Consider the following 23,286-nt stretch of genomic DNA (forward strand, 5'->3'; position numbering starts at 1 on the left):
GGTGCCAGTGGCGTAACTACTGCCCCCGCAGTCCTCGCGGTGGCTTGGGGGCGAGGGGCTGCGGGGGCGCCACTGATTACAGCAGACTGACATGCGGACGAACGTCCGCATGTCAGTCTGCTTTATTGGAGGGACACGGCGGGCGCAGCGTGTGCCTATCCTGTGTCCCTCCTGAGCCCTGCATCATCTCCGGCGGCCCGCGGGTCTAATAGGGGGAAGTGCCGTCCGTGAGCCAATTAGAGCTCACGGACGGCACTTCCCCCTATCAGACCCGCGGCCGCCGGAGATGATGCAGGACTCAGGAGGGACACAGGAGAGGCACACGCTGCGCCCGCCGTGTCCCTCCAAGTTCTCCAACAAGCGGCGGCTGCACTGCGGCATATCTGTCACGGGGGGGGAGAGAGGAGAGGGTGTCTGGCACCGGGGAATATATGGCCATTGGGGGGGGGATGTCAGGCACTAGGGGGGATATCCGGCACTGGGGCATATATGACACTGTGGGGGGGGGCGGGGGATATCTGGCACTAGGGCATATCTGGCACTGGGGAAGGGGGGGGGGGGGATATCTGGCACTGGGGCATATATGGCACTGGGGGGGGGGGGGATATCTGGCACTAGGGCATATCGCACTGGGGGGGGGGGGATGTCTGGCACTGGGGGGGATATCTGGCACTGGGGCATATATGGCACTGGGGGGGGGATATCTGGCACGGGGTGGATATGTGGCACTGGGGGGGGGGGGGATATCTGGCACTGGGAGGGAATATCTGGCCCTGGGGCTTATATGGCACTGGGGGAGAATATCTGGCACTGGGGGGGGAATATCTGTCACTGGGGATATATGGCACTCGGGGGGAATATATGGCACTGGCGGCATATCTGGCACTGGGGGAATATCTGGCACTGGGGGCATATGTGGCACTGGGGGGGAATATATGGCACTGGCGGCATATCTGGCATGGGGGGAATATCTGGCACTGGGGGCATATGTGGCACTGGGGGGGAATATCTGGCACTGGGGGCATATCTGGCACTGGGGGGGTATATGTGTACCTGGCACATGGGGGGGGGGGCTATATTTGGCACCGGGGGCATGTGAGTACCTGGCACCGTGGGGAAATATCTGGCACTGGGGACATATGTGGCACTGGGAGCACAGCCCTAGCAACAAGGACTACCTCCTAGCAACGAGCATGACACCCAGTGCATGAAACACCTGACAACGAGCATGACACCCAGTGCATGAAACACCTGGCAACGAGCATGACACCCAGTGCATGAAACCCCTGACAACGAGAAGGTAATTGAAAAGTAATTAGAAGCCTTACTGTAGGACTTAATGTGTAATGGGCATTACGGTGTGTGGCATAATGTATCACGGACATTGTGGTGTGTGTCATAATGTGTCACAGGCATTACGGTGTATGGTATACTATATCGCGGGCATTGTGATATGTGGTATAATGTCTCAGGGTCATTGCAGTGTGTGGCATAATGTATCACGGACATTGCGGTGTGTGTCATAATGTGTCAGGCATTACGGTGTGTGGTATACTATATCACGGGCATTGTGGTATGTGGTATAATGTCTCAGGGTCATTGCAGTGTGGCATAATACATAACGGGCATTGCGGTGTGTGGCATAGGGTATAACGGGCAGGGCATTGCGGTATGTGTCACAGGCATTACGGTGTATGGTATACTATATCACGGGCATTGTGGTATAATGTCTCAAGGTCATTGCGGTGTGTGTCATAATGTGTCACAGGCATTGTATGTGCTATAATGTATCAGGGGCATTGCAGTGTGTAGCATAATGTATAACGGGCATTGCGATTCCTGTCATAATGTGTCGGGGGCATTACGGTGTGTGGCATAATGTGTCGGGGGCATTACAGTGTGTGCATATTGTGTCATGTGCATTGTTGTGTGCGGCATAATGTCTAAGGGCCATTGCAGTATGTGGCATAATGTATACTGGGCATTACTATAAGGAGGAAAAATGACAAATAATGTAAGGGGCATGAATCAGGATTATTTTTCTTTCCTGTGGTGGCTAACGTCTGGGCGTGCAGGTTGCAAAACTGGGGTATAAGGTAGTCTTTTCCTGCAATACCACGCCCCTTTCCGAGAAACCACGCCCATTCCAACAAAACCACGCCCCTTTTTTTGCAGCGCGCGCCGAAGGCGCGCGCATATTTGTCCCTTTCCTGCTCCCAGTTATGCAGCGGGGGGGGGGGGGGGGGGGGGGGGCGCCAAAAATTTTTTGGCTTGGGGGAGAAAAATTTCTAGTTACGCCACTGAGAGGTGCCCCATTGCATCTTCACCTGCAGATCACCGCTGGCCTGGCGAAGGCCGTTACACATGGCAATACAGTCATCAGTGATACAGTCAGCAGCACCTGGGGAGAGAGAGCAGGAACATATATGTACACTACGTGTCACTACTGAAGCCACACACAGAGTCCTGTCCCCGCACTCACTACATATGCCATACACACACACACACACACACACACCTGTACCCACACTCACTACAGATGCCCACACGCCTTTCCCTACACTCACTACAGATGACACACATGCCTGTCCCCACACTCACTACATATGCCATACACACACACACACACACACACACACAGACACACACACACACCTGTACCCACACTCACTACAGATGCCCACACGCCTGTCCCCACACTCACTACAGATGCCACACACGCCTGTCCCCACACTCACTACAGATGCCCACACGCCTGTCCCCACATTCACTGCAGGTGCCACACACGCCTGTCCCCACACTCGCTACAGATGCCACACACTCCTGTCCACACTCACTACAGATGACACACACGCCTGTCCCAACACTCACTACAGATGCCACACACGCCTGTCCCCACACTCGCTGCAGATGCCACACACACCTGTCCCCACACTCACTACAGATGACACACACGCCTGTCCCCACACTCACTACAGATGACAAACATACCTGTCCCTACATTCACTACAGATAACACGCACTTCAGGTCTTCATTTTCCCTCGCTCCCTGCTCAGCTCTGATCTTCCCGCACTTCTTGGATTGGTCACATGACCAATCCGAGCTGGCCTTCAGAGCTCAAGAGCACCCCCACTGTGAGGCATGCCTCCCATTTCCCTGTTCTATGTGGTCTGATTGGCCGCTGTGTAGCCCCACCCATCTGTACAGGCAGTGTCCGACAATGTGAGAGATGAGGCTGAGCTGCCACTGCCTCATCTCTATCTCTCCCTGCAGTTCCAGGAGCCCAGAAAGTCTGGTAAGTTTTATCTATAAAGATGATTGCATTAATACAAAGTAGATGCTTATAAGTTATAAATATCTTCTTTGTGTTATCCCAATCATTTTTATAGTGAGAACACTGAGTATGATAGGGAGCATGACAGGTGAGGCTCTGCCTCCCCTGACTGCACGTCCCTGGTATCTGGCAATGTGGGGGCATATCTGGCAACGTTGGGGCATATCTGGCACTGTGGGGGAATATGTATATCTGGCACTGTGGGGGCCCATCTAGCACTATGGGGGGCATGTGTATCTGAAAATGTGGGGGCATATGCGGCACGGTGGTGGAATATGTGTAATCTGACACTGTGGGGCATGTGCATCTGGCAATGTGGGGCATATCTGGAGACATAAGGTCATATCTGGCACTGTTTGGGCATATCTGGCACTGTAAGGGGCATATCTGGCACAGTTGGGGCATACCTAGCACCATGGGGGCATATGGGTATCTGGCACTGTGGGGGCATATCTGGCATATATGTATCTGGCACTGTGAGGGCATATGTGTATCTGGTTCTGTGGGAGCATATGTGTATCTGAAACTGTGGGGGAATATTTGTATCTGGAACAATTGGGGGCATATGTGTATCTGGCACTATTGGGGGCATATTTGTATCTGGCACTGCACTATTGGGGTCATGTGTCTCATGTCCCCATTTTCATTGGCCGTGCCCCATGTGGCATGTGTCCACTGCCATTTATTGGAGCGGGCGCCTTCGGCGCGTGCACACACAGTGCCACTAAGTATATTTTTTCTTCTTGCACCACTGATAATACGGAATACACAAGGGGCTGGTTTGCCTTCATTAATGTGCGGTGTATGTCCTTATATCGGTGAGATTTACTAGACCTGTGACTTTAAATTGGATAATTCATACTCTGAGTAAAACTGCAATAAAGCCAAAGAGCATGTAGTTATAAATTATGTGCCCACGTTTAAATTATAGATATATGGGCTCGGATCTTAGCCCACCCAAACTTCACCAATCCGAGGGAATGCGAGCGACAGCTCAGATTTTCCCGCCATGCTCTGATTCTAAAATGAGGCAAAATGGCATCATCACAGCGTGATATTCTCGCAGGTTTTGGAATCTATATAAGGACCCCTGGCTGCTGGGCTGTGTTGTTTCCATTGTATTGTGTCTATACACTCAGCCAGTGGCTGCTGGGCTGAGCTGTATCCATTGTGCTGTGTCCACTGTCCATACACTCCAGTCAGTGACTGCTGGCCTGTGCTGTCTCCATTGTAGTAAAAAAAAAATATATTGTTCTATTGCTTGTACTACTTCTGTGTGCTCGTCGATATGGATAATGATCAATTGAGAGAAGAGCAGGAGCAGCATCCAAATACTAACACTGCAGCTGCCACCAGTCATGATGATACTAGTTCTTCAGTGTTATCTACTAAAGCTTATGCCCACTGGCATCGAGGGTTTAAGTCAGGGCATCTAAAATAAAATAAACATTTTACAGTGGTAAAGAAAAAAAACACCTCTAATAAAGGGAAAGTTTACTGCAGAAAACTTAAAATTGTCAACTTGTCATTCACCACACGTAGTGGCAAGGGAAGGCTCAGGCCTTAACATTTATGTATGAGTGTTCTGCAACAGGCAGTGGGGTATCTTTTTCAGCCTCTCGTGATAATGTAAGACCTTCTCACTCAGGGACAAGAAGAGGTATCAAAAAAATTTAAACCACTTAGCCAGTAGAACCGTCACACATCTCTGAGGAGAGTCTAATGGTGACCACGTTAGCTATGCATGTATGAAATTCCTCCCACTGTTCTCGTAGAGAAGCCTCTTTCACCTCCTTCCACTATTTCTGCTCCATCTGCACATGTGGGGAGCAGTACAAGTAAAGATGGTGATGAGGATATAACAGAAATTGAGGATGCTTCTGTGGAAGTGGAACAGGATGAGGAGGTTATGTGTGTACTACTACTATCTGACACTGAGGATAAGGATATTGATGATGTTGTTTGTGAAAGTCAGGCACCAGTGGCTGCAGTTCTTGCCTGTGATAAAGAAAATGTGATTGTGATGTCTAGGCATAAGACCAAAAAAGTCACCACTTGGGTGTGGGATTATTTTTACCTAAATGTTGACATTTATGAAGGCATCTGCTTTTTTGTGAGCCCAAGGTTAGTAGAGGTAGGGACATTAACCACCTCCGTGTTACATCATTTGTGGCACGTTCATTATTTATTAACAGTTTCTTATATAGTGCAGCAAATTCCGTTGTGCTTTACAACTGGATTTCATGAAATTTATTTGACAAGATAATAATGTAATTAACACCCTCATCATCAACCTCCTCATTAGTGATCGGAGGTACAGTAGTCCTTCCAAAAAAATGTTTTGTAGTGAACGAAACAAACCAAGCACTTCAACCACAAAAGTGGCAGTTCCTGACACTGGAGGGCTTGTTTAATTAAACTGTGCATGTTCCTTTAATATCCAACATAAAAGTGGGTGGGAGGGCCCAATGACCATTCCATCCTGCACCACTTCTCTTTTCATAATGAGCTGTATTTTTTGGGGTTGCATTAGGAATGGTCTATTTTGCATAGGCATACATCACCTCTAATAAAGGGAAAGATTACTGCTAAAAAATATAAAATTGTGAACACTAAAATCCACCATTACAGAAGTTTCTGTACGTGTTGCATTGGGCAGCAAGGGTATACCTCATAAAACTTATGATTAAGTTTTATGAACATGAGTCTTTGTCGACATTTTATTGGTTGCTTCTTCAAATGATTTTTCAGTAGCTTGCATAAAGCAGAGTATTCTCCAGTGTGCTGGAGTAAAATACATTCCCCCTCCTCTCCCTCCCTAGTTTCAATTTATTGTAGGTTTTGATGGCTTGCTGCTGTTTCTCCATTCGCTGAAGCATATAAAAGGTAAATTCCACATGGTTACTACCTCTTGCTACAGCTTGGCATGGGAAATGGTATGGGCCCTCATTCTGAGTTGATCGAACCAAGCAACTTTTTGCTGCTGGTGCGATCAACTAATCTCCGCAAATGGGGGAGTGTATTTTAGCATAGTAGGGCTGCTTGTGCAGCCCTGCTATGCTAAAAAAGTTTTTCACAACTCAAGATCAGCCCTGGACATACTTACCCTGTGCGACGGGTCCAGCGATGATGGGCTCGGCATTGACGTCAGACATCCGCCCTCCGTTCGCCTGGACACACCTGCGTTTTTCTTACCACTCCCCAAAAAACGGCCACCAACGGTCAGTTGACGCCCCGGAACGCCTTCCTGCAGTCAATCTTCTTGCGATCGCCGCTGCGAATGCTTTTTCCGATGTCAGCGTCGTCGCCGGGCAATGCACACATCGCACATGCGCATTCCAGAACTGATCGCACCGCTGCAATGAAGTGCAGCGTGCAATCGGGTCGGAATGAGGGCCCTTGTTCTTGCAGCTTCTGCAATCTTCTACATGTGGTTGCTAAATGAATGCTGAAAATGTTCAGAAATTTTTCAGGCCACAGACAACATATCCTACCCAGTGCCAGATTAATGTCCACATGGGCCTGGAGCTGAAATTTATGAAGGGCCTATTATTTGTTGCTGCAGCAGAGCCGGGTTGGGGGGGGGGGGGGGGTATATGTCATCCCAAGCCCTCCACTCTCAGGGGCCCTCCCCATGCCTGCCGCCAACCACCGACTGATTGCAGGTATTTTTTATTTTTTTTCAATTATGAAAAGAAGTTCAGCTGTCGGAGTGCCCTGCCCCCATGTGTTCAATGGTTTCCTCCAACTCTCCCACCATGCACCTTGAAGCTGAGTACCCAACACGGCCAGCTCACATCAGCAGCGGGCACTGATTTACATTTGCATTAAAGGAGACCACATAGAAGGAGCAGCGATGGATGGCTACGCTCTCCTGCCGCATAAGTGAGCACAACCTTCACATAACAGGAGAACCATTACAGCCCCAACGGTGGGCATCCATCTGCACTGTCCAAAGACGACAAGTGCAGCTCTGCGATGTCTCTATAGAGCAGAAGATGACTTCAAAAGTAGACTTTATCAGCCACAATTTGAATTAAAAGGAAGATTGTGGAATAGTTTCTTAAAAGCATTGTGCTTATTAGTTGCTTTTCATTAGATATAATATATTACTCTGGGGAAAAGTCAATCTGTTGCCAGGGAAGACTCAATTTCGATACATTTTGTGCTCCTGATCTATTCAACTGTGATCGCATCGCCGAACAAGGGACACCCCTGCCTCAGCAGCCATGTTCCCCGTCACAGTGACTGCGTGTGACGTCACACAGCTGACCCGAACCTGCCCGTTTCTGATGCAACACTCCCGGCCTCCCCGCAACGTCTCTGCCTGTCAGTCAGGCAGAGGCGTTCGCATCAATGCTATGCGAATGCTTTGCCAGGTCCACGCACGTGCAGAACAAGTGCTGTGCATGTGCGCTGGCCCAAACAATTGTCAATATGTGATCATATCTTTAAATTAAAAACTATCTCAATAAAGTCTTTACACATTTTATATATATATATATATATATACTATTTTAAACTGAGATGCGCTAACAGAACAGGTAATGTGGTGGAGCAAGTACTAGTACTATACTAATTAAATTGGCCACCGTATATTACAGAGAGCATCAGTGACCATCAGAGCCGTAACTAGACATTTTGGTGCCCTGAGCCAGAAAGATCATTGGTGCTCCCCTCCATATTTCATATAGGGATGTGACCTTGTGGCGAAGAAGCGTGGTCAGAGAATAGTACCAATTCACATTACAAAGTAGTGTCCGTAATTCACATTACACCGCACAATAGAGCCTCTTATTCATACTATTCCACATGGTATAGCCTGTCTTCATTTAAATAAGATGGTGGGGAAAACACAGCACATTTAAAACAGGGACAAACAAGAACAGACTTGAAAACAAACGGTAGGGAGAGAATACAGTAGTGGTACTTGTTGTGACCAGTGCAAGGGAAATTTATTAGAATGGACAGTGCTGTTGTTATAATGTGAGGGCATAAGGGAAGATCTGTAACCAACAGCTAAAACATAGGGGTGATTCAGACCTGATCAGGTAGTAACTGCGCATGTGTATGCACCGCAATGCGCATGCGTGTCGGACAGCAACAACGGGCATCGCCGGTCAGCGATGGGATGGTGCGAAAAATCCATTCGCACGGGCGTTTGCAAGGTGATTGACAGGAGGAGGCCGTTTGTGGGTGGCAACTGACCATTTATTGCGAGTGTCCGGTAAAATGCAGGCGTGTCCAAGCGTTTTCAGGGAGAGGGTGTGATGTCAGCTCCGGCCCTGATCAGCCTGATGTGATCGCAGTGTAGGAGTAAGTCCTGGGCTGCGCACAGACTGCACAAAGTTGATTTTAGCAGCTCAGCGTACACATAGGATCGCACACTTGCACAGTGAATATACACTCCCCCCAGGAGGCGGCGACTATATGATCGCAGGACAGCAAAATTAGCAGCCCAGCGATCAGATCTGAATCACCCCCAGCCCCATAGCGTATAAGCACTATGGACATTTGTTTACATTGTATTGAATAAATATTTATAAATAAAACCCAGCAAAACTGTAAAACAATAGGCCAATAATGTCACATATTAAGCAGACATACTGTAACTTTCAATATTGTGATTTCTGGTGAAAACACAGAGGTGGCAGTGTGAGGAAGTCAGGACTGGTTAGTATGCTGTGCTGTCCTGGGCATAGTGAGTGTGAGTGATACACTCGTAGCTGCGCTGCCATCTCTTACCCCTAGTCATTATTATACAGCTCAATGCTCCTTTGTACCTGGATGGAAACAGCAGCTGCAGAACACCTGAATTCACTATTTGGCAGCATATTCAATGTCTGCAAGGACACGAGTTGCGGCTGAATCTGCATGACTTCAGTTGACCCAGGGAGGGGACACACACGAGTCGACAGCATAATGTCCAGTGGGCGGAGCTTAGCGCGATCCGGGGGCGGAGCTTCGGGCAACAGGGGGCTAAGCAGTGGCAGCTGGAAGGACCAGGAAGTGGACCTTCTGGTCAAGTCCAGAGACACAAATTCGGATGGCAAATGAGAGGATCTTTTGACAATCGGGGACACAGATGCAGATGGACCAGGGGGCGGAGCTTATCGAGGTCTGGGGGTGGAGCTTATTTCGAAACTGGTATGATGAGCTTTAGCCCAACAGCATGGAAGGAACGGAGGAGGAGGCGGCTATTTTGCACAGCTGCTGGCAGCTTGGGCGGGGTTAGGCAGAGCTTTGCCTGGCCCTGACAGGACTCGAATGGGAGAGTGCTATTGGTGATGACAGGAGAAAAGTTGTTTTTTTCTGTCATCACTATCTGAGCTGCAGGAAACTCTCTGGGCCTATTTTCAATAGGGGGCTTGGAGCTGCAGCTCCATCCGCCCCATTGTTAATCCGGCCCTGATCCTACCGCTGTCATTTAAAATAAAATGCTGAACCACCAAGTTTATTATGTGGGCAAAACATGGGGCATGCTCAAAATCACACATTTGTAATGCTCTAATAATGTAAAATGCATTATAGGAAATGACAAATGCTAAGCTATCTTGCTATGACACACCAGACTTTTTCTAACAGATTGAAACTGGTATGCTAACTAATCAATCCTTCTTCCTTTATTTTACATCAACTAGGGCAGTATGGATGGTGTAATGTCCATAGGCGCGCGCAGAACATTTTATTAGGGGGTGCACCATCGGAGGGGTGTTTAGCACCACCTATTGGGCGTGTCTAGCACCACCTATTGGGCGTGTCTAGTACCACCTATTGGGCGTGTCTAGCACCACCTACTGGCACTTAATGTAACATAAATCACATACCACAAGGGGCATGGCCATTGCAAACAGGGGCGTGTCAACATGACACGCCAACTGTTTCTAATCACTCTGGGAGCGTTACTTTCCATTCCATATGCACCTTACCTATATGGTGGTTTCTCAGAATGTGGATCCTCTGAAGAAATGTCCTCCCTAGGCAGACAGCGTCTTCAGTCGGTAATCACTATTCATGTAGGATATCACATGGTCCAGAAGAGGCCTGTTTGTGTAGGAATATGACCAATATCATCATCATGTCACAGAGGTTCAACCAGACTTGTGTCACCTACTGCCCTCTGCATCTCTCAGCCACACCATCATCTCCTCCTTGTGTCTCTCAGCCACACCATCATCTCCTCCCTGTGTCTCTCAGCCAGACCCTTATCTCCCGCCTGCATCTCTCAGCCACACCATCTCCTCCCCTCCCTGCATCGTCTCTCACCCCAACCATCATCCCCTCCCTGCATTATCTCTCATCCACACCATCATCTCCTGCCTGCGTTTCCCTGCCACGAATCTCTCACAATCCACCTCACTTTCTATCTCTGAGTCTACCCCCTTCACTGTGTGCATCTCAGCCTCCCGCCCTTCACTGTCTCTCAGCCTTCACCTCCCTTCATTCTGTGTCTAATGCCGCTTACTGACAGTGCCCACAGTAGTTGTGCCTCTTATACAATGCCCACAGCAGTTGTGCCACTTACACAATGCCCACAGTAGGAGTGCTCCTTACACAATGCCCACAGTAGTAGTGCCCATTACAAAATGCCCCCAGTAGTAGTGCCCCTTACACAATGCCCACAGTGGTAGTGCCACTTACACAACACCCACAGTGGTAGTGCCCCTAACACAATGCCCATGGTAGTAGTGCCCTTACACAATGCCTGTAGTAGTGTCACACACAATGCCCATTGGCCCTCATTCCGAGTTGATCGCACAAAGCTGCTTTTTTCAGCCCATGCGATCACTAGTCACTGCCTTTGGGGGAGGGATTTTTTGCATAGCAAGGCTGCAAATACTTGTGCAGCCCTGCTATGCAAAAAGAGTTTGTGCAGTTTCTAAGTAGGTCCTGACATACTCACTGGCTGCGATGTCTTCAGCGTAACTGGTCCCAGAGTTGATGTCAGACACCCGCCCTGCAAACGCCTGGACACTCCTGTGTTAGACTCACCACTCCCAGAAAACGGTGAGTATCCGCACCCGGAACGCCTCCTGCCTGTCCGTCTGCTTGCGATCGCTGCTGCAATCACTTTTCTCGCTGGCGGCGTCGCGGCCCGGTCGTGGCAACGATGCACCTGCGCAATGCGTCTGCCGCGCATGCGCATTTCTGACCCGTTCGCACAGCAGCGAAGAACCACTGCGTGTGAACGGTTCAGAATGACCCCCATAGTAGTAGTGCCCATTACACAATGCCCATAGTAGTAGTGACCCTTACACAATGCCTATAGTTCTGCCCATTACACAATGCCCATAGTAGTAGTGACCCTTACACAATGCCTGTAGTTCTGCCCATTACACAATTCCCATAGTTGTTCTGCCCATTACACAATGCCCATAGTAGTAGTGTCATACACAATGCCTATAGTAGTAGTGCCAGTTACACAATGCCCATAGTAGTCGTGCCCCTTACATAATGCCCAATAGTAGTAGTGGCCCCTACACAATGCCCAATAGTAGTAGTGCCAGTTACACAATGCCCAATAGTAGTTGTGTCAGTTACACAATGCCCAATAGTAGTAATGCCCCTTACACATGCCCATAGTAGTAGTAATGCCAGTTACACAATGCCCATAGTAGTAGTATCAGTTACACAATGCCCATCGTAGTAGTGTCAGTTACACAATGCCCATAGTAATAGTGCCAGTTACACAATGCCCATAGTAGTAGTGTGTTGCACAATGCCCATAGTAGTAGTGCCAGTTATACATGCCCATAGTAGTAGTGTGTTACACAATGCCCATAGTAATAGTGCCAGTTACACAATGCCCATAGTAGTAGTGTGTTACACAATGCCCATAGTAGTAGTGCCAGTTATACATGCCCATAGTAGTAGTGACCCTTACACAATGCCCATAGTAGTAGTGACCCTTACACAATGCCCATAGTAGTAGTGACCCTTACACAATGCCTGTAGTTCTGCCCATTACACAATGCCCATAGTAGTAGTGTCATACACAATGCCTATAGTAGTACTGCCAGTTACACAATGCCCATAGTAGTAGTGCCCCTTACACAATGCCCATAGTAGTAGTGCCAGTTACACATGCCCATAGTAGTAGTGCCCCTTACACAATGCCCATAGTAGTAGTGCCAGTTACACATGCCCATAGTAGTAGTGCCCCTTACACAATGCCCATAGTAGTAGTGCCAGTTACGCATGCCCATAGTTGTAATGCCAGTTACACATGCCCATAGTAGTAGTGCCAGTTACGCATGCCCATAGTTGTAATGCCAGTTACACATGCCCATAGTAGTAGTGCCAGTTACACATGACATGCCCATAGTAGTAGTGCCAGTTACACATGCATATAGTTGTAATGCGTTACACATGCCCATAGAAGTAGTGCCAGTTACACATGCCCATAGTTGTAATGCCAGTTACACATGCCCATAGTAGTAGTGCCAGTTACGCATGCCCATAGTTGTAATGCCAGTTACACATGCCCATAGTAGTAGTGCCAGTTACACATGCCCATAGTAGTAGTGCCAGTTACACATGCCCATAGTTGTAATGCCAGTTACACATGCCCATAGTAGTAGTGCCAGTTACGCATGCCCATAGTTGTAATGCCAGTTACACATGCCCATAGTAGTAGTGCCAGTTACACATGACATGCCCATAGTAGTAGTGCCAGTTACACATGCCCATAGTTGTAATGCGTTACACATGCCCATAGTAGTAGTGCCAGTTACACATGCCCATAGTAGTAGTGCCAGTTACACATGCCCATAGTTGTAATGCCAGTTACACATGCCCATAATAGTAGTGCCAGTTACGCATGCCCATAGTTGTAATGCCAGTTACACATGCCATAGTAGTAGTGCCAGTTACACATGCCCATAGTTGTAATGCCAATTACACATGCCCATAGTAGTAGTGTCAGTTACACATGCCCATAGTTGTAGTGCCAGTTACACATGCCCATAGTAGTAGTGCCAGTTACACATGCCCATAGTAGTAGTGCCAGTTACGCATGCCCATAGTTGTAATGCCAGTTACGCATGCCCATAGTAGCAGTGCCAGTTACGCATGCCCATAGTTGTAATGCCAGTTACACATGCCCATAGTAGTAGTGCCAGTTACGCATGCCCATAGTTGTAATGTCAGTTACACATGCCCATAGTAGTAGTGCCAGTTACACATGCCCATAGTAGTAGTGACAGTTACACATGCCCATAGTAGTAGTGCCAGTTACACAATGCCCATAGTAGTAGTGCCCCTTACATAATGCCCAATAATAGTAGTGCCCCCTACACAATGCCCAATAGTAGTAGTGGCAGTTACACAATGCCCAAAAGTAGTAGTGCCCCTTACACATGCCCAATAGTAGAAGTGCCAGTTACACAATGCCCATAGAAGTAGTGCGTTACACAATGCCCATAGTTGTAATGCCAGTTACACATGCCCATAGTTGTAATGCCAGTTACACATGCCCATAGTAGTAGTGCCAGTTACACATGCCCATAGTTGTAATGCCAGTTACACATGCCCATAGTAGTAGTGCCAGTTACGCAAGCCCATGGTTGTAATGCCAGTTACACATGCCCATAGTTGTAATGCCAGTTACACATGCCCATAGTAGTAGTGCCAGTTACACATGACATGCCCATAGTAGTAGTGCCAGTTACACATGCCCATAGTTGTAATGCGTTACACATGTCCGTAGTAGTAGTGTCAGTTACACATGCCCATAGTAGAAGTGCCAGTTACGCATGCCCATAGTTGTAATGCCAGTTACACATGCCCATAGTAGTAGTGCCAGTTACACATGCCCATAGTAGTAGTGCCAGTTACACATGCCCATAGTTGTAATGCCAGTTACACATGCCCATAGTAGTAGTGCCAGTTACACATGTCCATAGTAGTAGTGCCAGTTACACATGCCCATAGTTGTAACGCCAGTTACACATGCCCATAGTAGTAGTGCCAGTTACGCATGCCCATAGTTGTTATGCCAGTTATACATGCCCATAGTAGTACTGCCAGTTCCGCATGCCCATAGTTGTAATGCCAGTTACACATGCCCATAGCAGTAGTGCCAGTTACACATGCCCATAGTTGTAATGCCAGTTACACATGCCCATAGTTGTAATGCCAGTTACACATGCCCATAGTAGTAGTGCCAGTTACATATGCCCATAGTTGTAATGCCAGTTTCACATGCCCATAGTAGTAGTGCCAGTTACACATGCTCATAGTTGTAATGCCAGTTACACATGCCCATAGTAGTAGTGCCAGTTACACATGCCCATAGTTGTAGTGCCAGTTACACATGCCCATAGTAGTAGTGCCAGTTACACATGCCCATAGTAGTAGTGCCAGTTACGCATGCCCATAGTTGTAATGCCAGTTACGCATGCCCATAGTAGTAGTGCCAGTTACACATGCCCATAGTTGTAATGCCAGTTACACATGCCCATAGTAGTAGTGCCAGTTACGCATGCCCATAGTTGTAATGTCAGTTACACATGCCCATAGTAGTAGTGCCAGTTACACATGCCCATAGTAGTAGTGACAGTTACACATGCCCATAGTAGTAGTGCCAGTTACGCATGCCCATAGTTGTAATGCCAGTTACACATGCCCATAGTAGTAGTGCCAGTTACACATGCCCATAGTTGTAATGCCAGTTACACATGCCCATAGTAGTAGTGCCAGTTACGCATGCCCATAGTTGTAATGCCAGTTACGCATGCCCATAGTTGTAATGCCAGTTACACATACCCATAGTAGTAGTGCCAGTTACACATGCCCATAGTAGTAGTGCCAGTAACGCATGCCCATAGTTGTAATGCCAGTTACGCATGCCCATAGTAGTAGTGCCAGTTACGCATGCCCATAGTTGTAATGCCAGTTACACATGCACATAGTACTAGTGCCAGTTAAACATGCCCATAGTTGTAATGCCAGTTACACATGCCCATAGTAGTAGTGCCAGTTACGCATGCCCATAGTTGTAATGCCAGTTACGCATGCCCATAGTTGTAGTGCCAGTTACACATGCCCATAGTTGTAATGCTAGTTACACATGCCCATAGTAGTAGTGCCAGTTACACATGGCTTTAATAGTAGTGCCAGTTACACATGCCCATAGTGGTAGTGCCAGCTACACAATGCCCCACCAATAGTAGTAGTGCCCCTAACACATTCCCACAGTCCCAAATACCGACACAGCATCACAATACTTACATGAGACCCACTCCAGCGCTGTCCGCCGCCCGCAGCTCCTCGCGCTTTGTAGTAAGTGTGTGAAGGGAGAGACGTCACAACGTCATGACGTCTCTCCCTTCACACACTGCTAAAGCCGGAAAACAGAAGGCGGAGCTCAGAAGTGAGCTCCAGCCTCCGTAGCGGTACTACATCCCCTTCGTTTGGAGGACCTCCCAGCTGCTCCTGCTGCAGTGCACGGGTGGGAGGGAAGGGAGAGGAGGAGGATGGACCCGCATCACTGTTGCTGTAAGCGTGCCGCATATGTGAGGGGGTGCCGGACATTAGGGGGTGCCTGTGCGCACCAGGCACCCCCCGTGCGCACGCCTATGGTAATGGCTAGCATTACTGCCTCACAGGTCTGAAGTCATGGGTTCGATTCCCACCATGGCCCTAACTATGTGGAGTTTGTATTAGAGATGAGCGCCTGAAATTTTTCGGGTTTTGTGTTTTGGTTTTGGGTTCGGTTCCGCGGCCGTGTTTTGGGTTCGAACGCGTTTTGGCAAAACCTCACCGAATTTTTTTTGTCGGATTCGGGTGTGTTTTGGATTCGGGTGTTTTTTTCAAAAAACACTAAAAAACAGCTTAAATCATAGAATTTGGGGGTCATTTTGATCCCAAAGTATTATTAACCTCAAAAACCATAATTTACACTCATTTTCAGTCTATTCTGAATACCTCACACCTCACAATATTATTTTTAGTCCTAAAATTTGCACCGAGGTCGCTGTGTGAGTAAGATAAGCGACCCTAGTGGCCGACACAAACACCGGGCCCATCTAGGAGTGGCACTGCAGTGTCACGCAGGATGTCCCTTCCAAAAAACCCTCCCCAAACAGCACATGACGCAAAGAAAAAAAGAGGCGCAATGAGGTAGCTGTGTGAGTAAGATTAGCGACCCTAGTGGCCGACACAAACACCGGGCCCATCTAGGAGTGGCACTGCAGTGTCACGCAGGATGGCCCTTCCAAAAAACCCTCCCCAAACAGCACATGACGCAAAGAAAAAAAGAGGCGCAATGAGGTAGCTGTGTGAGTAAGATTAGCGACCCTAGTGGCCGACACAAACACCGGGCCCATCTAGGAGTGGCACTGCAGTGTCACGCAGGATGTCCCTTCCAAAAAACCCTCCCCAAACAGCACATGACGCAAAGAAAAAAAGAGGCGCAATGAGGTAGCTGTGTGAGTAAGATTAGCGACCCTAGTGGCCGACACAAACACCGGGCCCATCTAGGAGTGGCACTGCAGTGTCACGCAGGATGTCCCTTCCAAAAAACCCTCCCCAAACAGCACATGACGCAAAGAAAAAAAGAGGCGCAATGAGGTAGCTGACTGTGTGAGTAAGATTAGCGACCCTAGTGGCCGACACAAACACCGGGCCCATCTAGGAGTGGCACTGCAGTGTCACGCAGGATGTCCCTTCCAAAAAACCCTCCCCAATCAGCACATGATGCAAAGAAAAAGAAAAGAAAAAAGAGGTGCAAGATGGAATTGTCCTTGGGCCCTCCCACCCACCCTTATGTTGTATAAACAAAACAGGACATGCACACTTTAACCAACCCATCATTTCAGTGACAGGGTCTGCCACACGACTGTGACTGATATGACGGGTTGGTTTGGACCCCCCCCAAAAAAGAAGCAATTAATCTCTCCTTGCACAAACTGGCTCTACAGAGGCAAGATGTCCACCTCATCTTCACCCTCCGATATATCACCGTGTACATCCCCCTCCTCACAGATTATCAATTCGTCCCCACTGGAATCCACCATCTCAGCTCCCTGTGTACTTTGTGGAGGCAATTGCTGCTGGTCAATGTCTCCGCGGAGGAATTGATTATAATTCATTTTAATGAACATCATCTTCTCCACATTTTCTGGATGTAACCTCGTACGCCGATTGCTGACAAGGTGAGCGGCGGCACTAAACACTCTTTCGGAGTACACACTTGTGGGAGGGCAACTTAGGTAGAATAAAGCCAGTTTGTGCAAGGGCCTCCAAATTGCCTCTTTTTCCTGCCAGTATAAGTACGGACTGTGTGACGTGCCTACTTGGATGCGGTCACTCATATAATCCTCCACCATTCTATCAATGTTGAGAGAATCATATGCAGTGACAGTAGACGACATGTCCGTAATCGTTGTCAGGTCCTTCAGTCCGGACCAGATGTCAGCATCAGCAGTCGCTCCAGACTGCCCTGCATCACCGCCAGCGGGTGGGCTCGGAATTCTGAGCCTTTTCCTCGCACCCCCAGTTGCGGGAGAATGTGAAGGAGGAGATGTTGACAGGTCGCGTTCCGCTTGACTTGACAATTTTGTCACCAGCAGGTCTTTCAACCCCAGCAGACTTGTGTCTGCCGGAAAGAGAGATCCAAGGTAGGCTTTAAATCTAGGATCGAGCACGGTGGCCAAAATGTAGTGCTCTGATTTCAACAGATTGACCACCCGTGAATCCTTGTTAAGCGAATTAAGGGCTGCATCCACAAGTCCCACATGCCTAGCGGAATCGCTCCCTTTTAGCTCCTTCTTCAATGCCTCCAGCTTCTTCTGCAAAAGCCTGATGAGGGGAATGACCTGACTCAGGCTGGCAGTGTCTGAACTGACTTCACGTGTGGCAAGTTCAAAGGGCATCAGAACCTTGCACAACGTTGAAATCATTCTCCACTGCACTTGAGACAGGTGCATTCCACCTCCTATATCGTGCTCAATTGTATAGGCTTGAATGGCCTTTTGCTGCTCCTCCAACCTCTGAAGCATATAGAGGGTTGAATTCCACCTCGTTACCACTTCTTGCTTCAGATGATGGCAGGGCAGGTTCAGTAGTTTTTGGTGGTGCTCCAGTCTTCTGTACGTGGTGCCTGTACGCCGAAAGTGTCCCGCAATTTTTCTGGCCACCGACAGCATCTCTTGCACGCCCCTGTCGTTTTTTAAAAAATTCTGCACCACCAAATTCAAGGTATGTGCAAAACATGGGACGTGCTGGAATTTGCCCATATTTAATGCACACACAATATTGCTGGCGTTGTCCGATGCCACAAATCCACAGGAGAGTCCAATTGGGGTAAGCCATTCCGCGATGATCTTCCTCAGTTGCCGTAAGAGGTTTTCAGCTGTGTGCGTATTCTGGAAAGCGGTGATACAAAGCGTAGCCTGCCTAGGAAAGAGTTGGCGTTTGCGAGATGCTGCTACTGGTGCCGCCGCTGCTGTTCTTGCGGCGGGAGTCCATACATCTACCCAGTGGGCTGTCACAGTCATATAGTCCTGACCCTGCCCTGCTCCACTTGTCCACATGTCCGTGGTTAAGTGGACATTGGGTACAACTGCATTTTTTAGGACACTGGTGAGTCTTTTTCTGACGACGGTGACCGTGAACTACCGTACTGTACTGTGTCTGCAGCTAATATAGACTGGTTGATAAAGAGAAGATGTCTATGTAACTATGTATGTATAAAGAAGAATGAAAAAAATCCACGGTTAGGTGGTATACAATTATGGACGGACTGCCTGCCGAGTGCAGACACAGAGGTAGCCACAGCCGTGAACTACCGTACTGTACTGTGTCTGCAGCTAATATAGACTGGTTGATAAAGAGAAGATGTCTATGTAACTATGTATGTATAAAGAAGAATGAAAAAAAATCCACGGTTAGGTGGTATACAATTATGGACGGACTGCCTGCCGAGTGCAGACACAGAGGTAGCCACAGCCGTGAACTACCGTACTGTACTGTGTCTGCAGCTAATATAGACTGGTTGATAAAGAGAAGATGTCTATGTAACTATGTATGTATAAAGAAGAATGAAAAAAATCCACGGTTAGGTGGTATTACAATTATGGACGGACTGCCTGCCGAGTGCAGAGACACAGAGGTAGCCACAGCCGTGAACTACCGTACTGTGTCTGCTGCGACTGGATGATAAATGATATAAAAAATATATATATATCACTACTGCAGCCGGACAGGTATATATTATATATTATATAATGACGGACCTGCTGGACACTGTCTGTCAGCAGAATGAGTTTTATTTTTATAGAATAAAAAAAAAAAAAACACACAAGTGAAGTCACACGACGAGTGTTTAACTTTTTCAGGCAATCACAATATAAGTATACTACTAACTATACTGGTGGTCAGTGTGGTCAGGTCACTGGTCAGTCACACTGGCAGTGGCACTCCTGCAGCAAAAGTGTGCACTGTTTAATTTTAATATAATATGTACTCCTGGCTCCTGCTATAACCTATAACTGGCACTGCAGTAGTGCTCCCCAGTCTCCCCCACAATTATAAGCTGTGTGAGCTGAGCAGTCAGACAGATATATAATATATATAGATGATGCAGCACACTGGCCTGAGCCTGAGCAGTGCACACAGATATGGTATGTGACTGACTGAGTCACTGTGTGTATCGCTTTTTTCAGGCAGAGAACGGATATATTAAATAAACTGCACTGTGTGTCTGGTGGTCACTCACTATATAATATATTATGTACTCCTGGCTCCTGCTATAACCTATAACTGGCACTGCAGTAGTGCTCCCCAGTCTCCCCCACAATTATAAGCTGTGTGAGCTGAGCAGTCAGACAGATATATATAATATTATATATAGATAATAGATGATGCAGCACACTGGCCTGAGCCTGAGCAGTGCACACAGATATGGTATGTGACTGACTGAGTCACTGTGTGTATCGCTTTTTTCAGGCAGAGAACGGATATATTAAATAAACTGCACTGTGTGTCTGGTGGTCACTCACTATATAATATATTATGTACTCCTGGCTCCTGCTATAACCTATAACTGGCACTGCAGTAGTGCTCCCCAGTCTCCCCCACAATTATAAGCTGTGTGAGCTGAGCAGTCAGACAGATATATATAATATTATATATAGATAATAGATGATGCAGCACACTGGCCTGAGCCTGAGCAGTGCACACAGATATGGTATGTGACTGACTGAGTCACTGTGTGTATCGCTTTTTTCAGGCAGAGAACGGATATATTAAATAAACTGCACTGTGTGTCTGGTGGTCACTCACTATATAATATATTATGTACTCCTGGCTCCTGCTATAACCTATAACTGGCACTGCAGTAGTGCTCCCCAGTCTCCCCCACAATTATAAGCTGTGTGAGCTGAGCAGTCAGACAGATATATATAATATTATATATAGATAATAGATGATGCAGCACACTGGCCTGAGCCTGAGCAGTGCACACAGATATGGTATGTGACTGACTGAGTCACTGTGTGTATCGCTTTTTTCAGGCAGAGAACGGATATATTAAATAAACTGCACTGTGTGTCTGGTGGTCACTCACTATATAATATATTATGTACTCCTGGCTCCTGCTATAACCTATAACTGGCACTGCAGTAGTGCTCCCCAGTCTCCCCCACAATTATAAGCTGTGTGAGCTGAGCAGTCAGACAGATATATATAATATTATATATAGATAATAGATGATGCAGCACACTGGCCTGAGCCTGAGCAGTGCACACAGATATGGTATGTGACTGAGTCACTGTGTGCTGTGTATCGCTTTTTTCAGGCAGAGAACGGATTATAAAGTAAACTGCACTGTCCTCACTAGTAAACTCTCTCCACTCAGTCTCTACACTTCTACAGTAACAGTACTCCTCCTAGTCAGCTCCAGTAAATCTCTCTCAGTCTCTTATAATCTAAATGGAGAGGACGCCAGCCACGTCCTCTCCCTATCAATCTCAATGCACGTGTGAAAATGGCGGCGACGCGCGGCTCCTTATATAGAATCCGAGTCTCGCGATAGAATCCGAGCCTCGCGAGAATCCGACAGCGTCATGATGACGTTCGGGCGCGCTCGGGTTAACCGAGCAAGGCGGGAAGATCCGAGTCGCTCGGACCCGTGAAAAAAAACATGAAGTTCTGGCGGGTTCGGATTCAGAGAAACCGAACCCGCTCATCTCTAGTTTGTATATTCTCCCCATCCTTGCATGGGTTTCCTCTGAGTGTTCCAGTTTCATTTCAACCCACAATCCAAAAACATACTGATAGGTTGTTTGCTCACAACAACAAAAACAAGTGTGTGTGTGTGTGTGTGTGTGTGTGTGTGTGTGTGTGTGTATGTGTGTGTGTGTGTGTGTGTGTGTGTGTGTGTGTGTGTGTGTATTAGATGGGCCAAATGGTTCACATTGTAAGCTAATCCATTTTTCTTTCTTTTACAGCAACTCAGAAGAGAAAAGGGGATGAAAGATGATTATTTAATCATTACCGCCTCCAATGCCCCTCTTTATTAACATTTTCGGAATTAAATAATTCAATTAAAATAAATTACAAATCAATCCTTCCTTCTGATCTAGTTCTTAAGTAATGAAAACATTCTTGGTTACCTTCTATGGGGTCGTACATTTTATTAAACTGCCATCCTGCTGCCACTGGAGTGCCACTCAGTTTTCTAGATGTGCCATGTTGAACTGCCACTTGTTTGGGCTGCCCTCTTTTATTGCCTAGCTTAGTCAGGCAGCTACAGTAGCTGGTGCAACCTTTTGGCCTAACCTGGATGAAAACAATATTCTGAGCTGTGAGGTATTCAAATTTGAGGGGAAATAACGAGAAATGAATGTTATTAAGGCAATTAATGCTGTAGGAACAAAAACAGGCCAAATTATATCAGTTTAGCAGTTTTTAGCATTTTTCCAAAAACATACAGCTCCAAAACCAAAACCTGTGAGGGTAGTTTTGTCAACAGCAAAACCAAAACATGAAGCTAATACAGATCCAAAACCAAAGCCAAAACATGGGTGCACAACTGTAAAGAGCTAATTATTATGTACAGTATGTGAGAGTATGATGGCCGATAGCAAACAGCAGAAGACAGTGACACTCAAACGTCATCTTGTGGTTTGACAGGGTTCAGTACAAGATCGACGCCAGGAGGCCGATATCTGGGTTCCTGGCGGCAAGCGCAGCGTGTCCCCTCGTGGGCTGGCTGCGCTTCGGGCCCAGTGGCAACCTTCGATTGCCGCAGGTTTCTATTCCCCTCCAGGTGGTGGCGTGGACCACCACCCAAGAGGGGTAACTAGCTGGCGGTCAGGACTCCGACTGACAGTATTTCAGCTGGTGACGGGATTCCGGCGTCAGTATCCTGACTGCCGGGTTCCCGACAGGTGGTCAATTGACTGCCTCCCATTTGACATAAGGGCTCCCTTTATCAATTTAAAAGAGTTTCTGCGCTAGATGCAGCATTGCTTGGAGAGTGATAAAATGGAGAGAAAAAGCACCAGCCAATCAGTTGCTAACTGTCATGTTAGAGGCTGTGTTTGAAAAATGACAGTTAGGAGCTGACTGGCTGGTACTTTTTCTCTCTCCATTTTATCACTCTCCAAGCAATGCTGCATCTAGCCCTCTATCTGATGGGAAAGAACATTGTGACTGATTCCATCTAAAAATAAAATCCCTGCATAAATCCTTTTTCTCCTGTCGTGTAACTCACCCCCTCAGTATGGGGAACAGAGACAAAAATAGTTAAAGCAAACTAGTCATCTATATATCAAACAGGGACCTAAAGGCTCAACAGAGTATACTATAAATAAACATTACGCCATTTAGCCATATAGTTTCACTAGTATTCACCTACAGTCATTTTTATATTTCTTTATGTACTTAACTGAGGGAAGCAGTGGGGTACACTGGATTCCACAGGGAATAACATCGGGGTGTAGAG

General features: G+C 47.4%; 1 long non-coding RNA gene across 1 annotated transcript in view; it reads left to right on the plus strand.

The window, feature by feature from the left end:
- Positions 1-1,119: 1,119 nt before the first annotated feature.
- Positions 1,120-23,286, plus strand: part of LOC134911752 (uncharacterized) — an 80,267-nt gene continuing 58,100 nt past the window's right edge. Inside the window, exon 1 of the long non-coding RNA XR_010176813.1 lies at positions 1,120-1,300. This is a non-coding gene — a long non-coding RNA (uncharacterized LOC134911752). The remainder of the gene's footprint in view (positions 1,301-23,286) is intronic.

This window comes from Pseudophryne corroboree, chromosome 4 (genome assembly GCF_028390025.1).
Source record: "Pseudophryne corroboree isolate aPseCor3 chromosome 4, aPseCor3.hap2, whole genome shotgun sequence".
Classification (NCBI taxonomy): Eukaryota; Metazoa; Chordata; class Amphibia; order Anura; family Myobatrachidae; genus Pseudophryne; species Pseudophryne corroboree.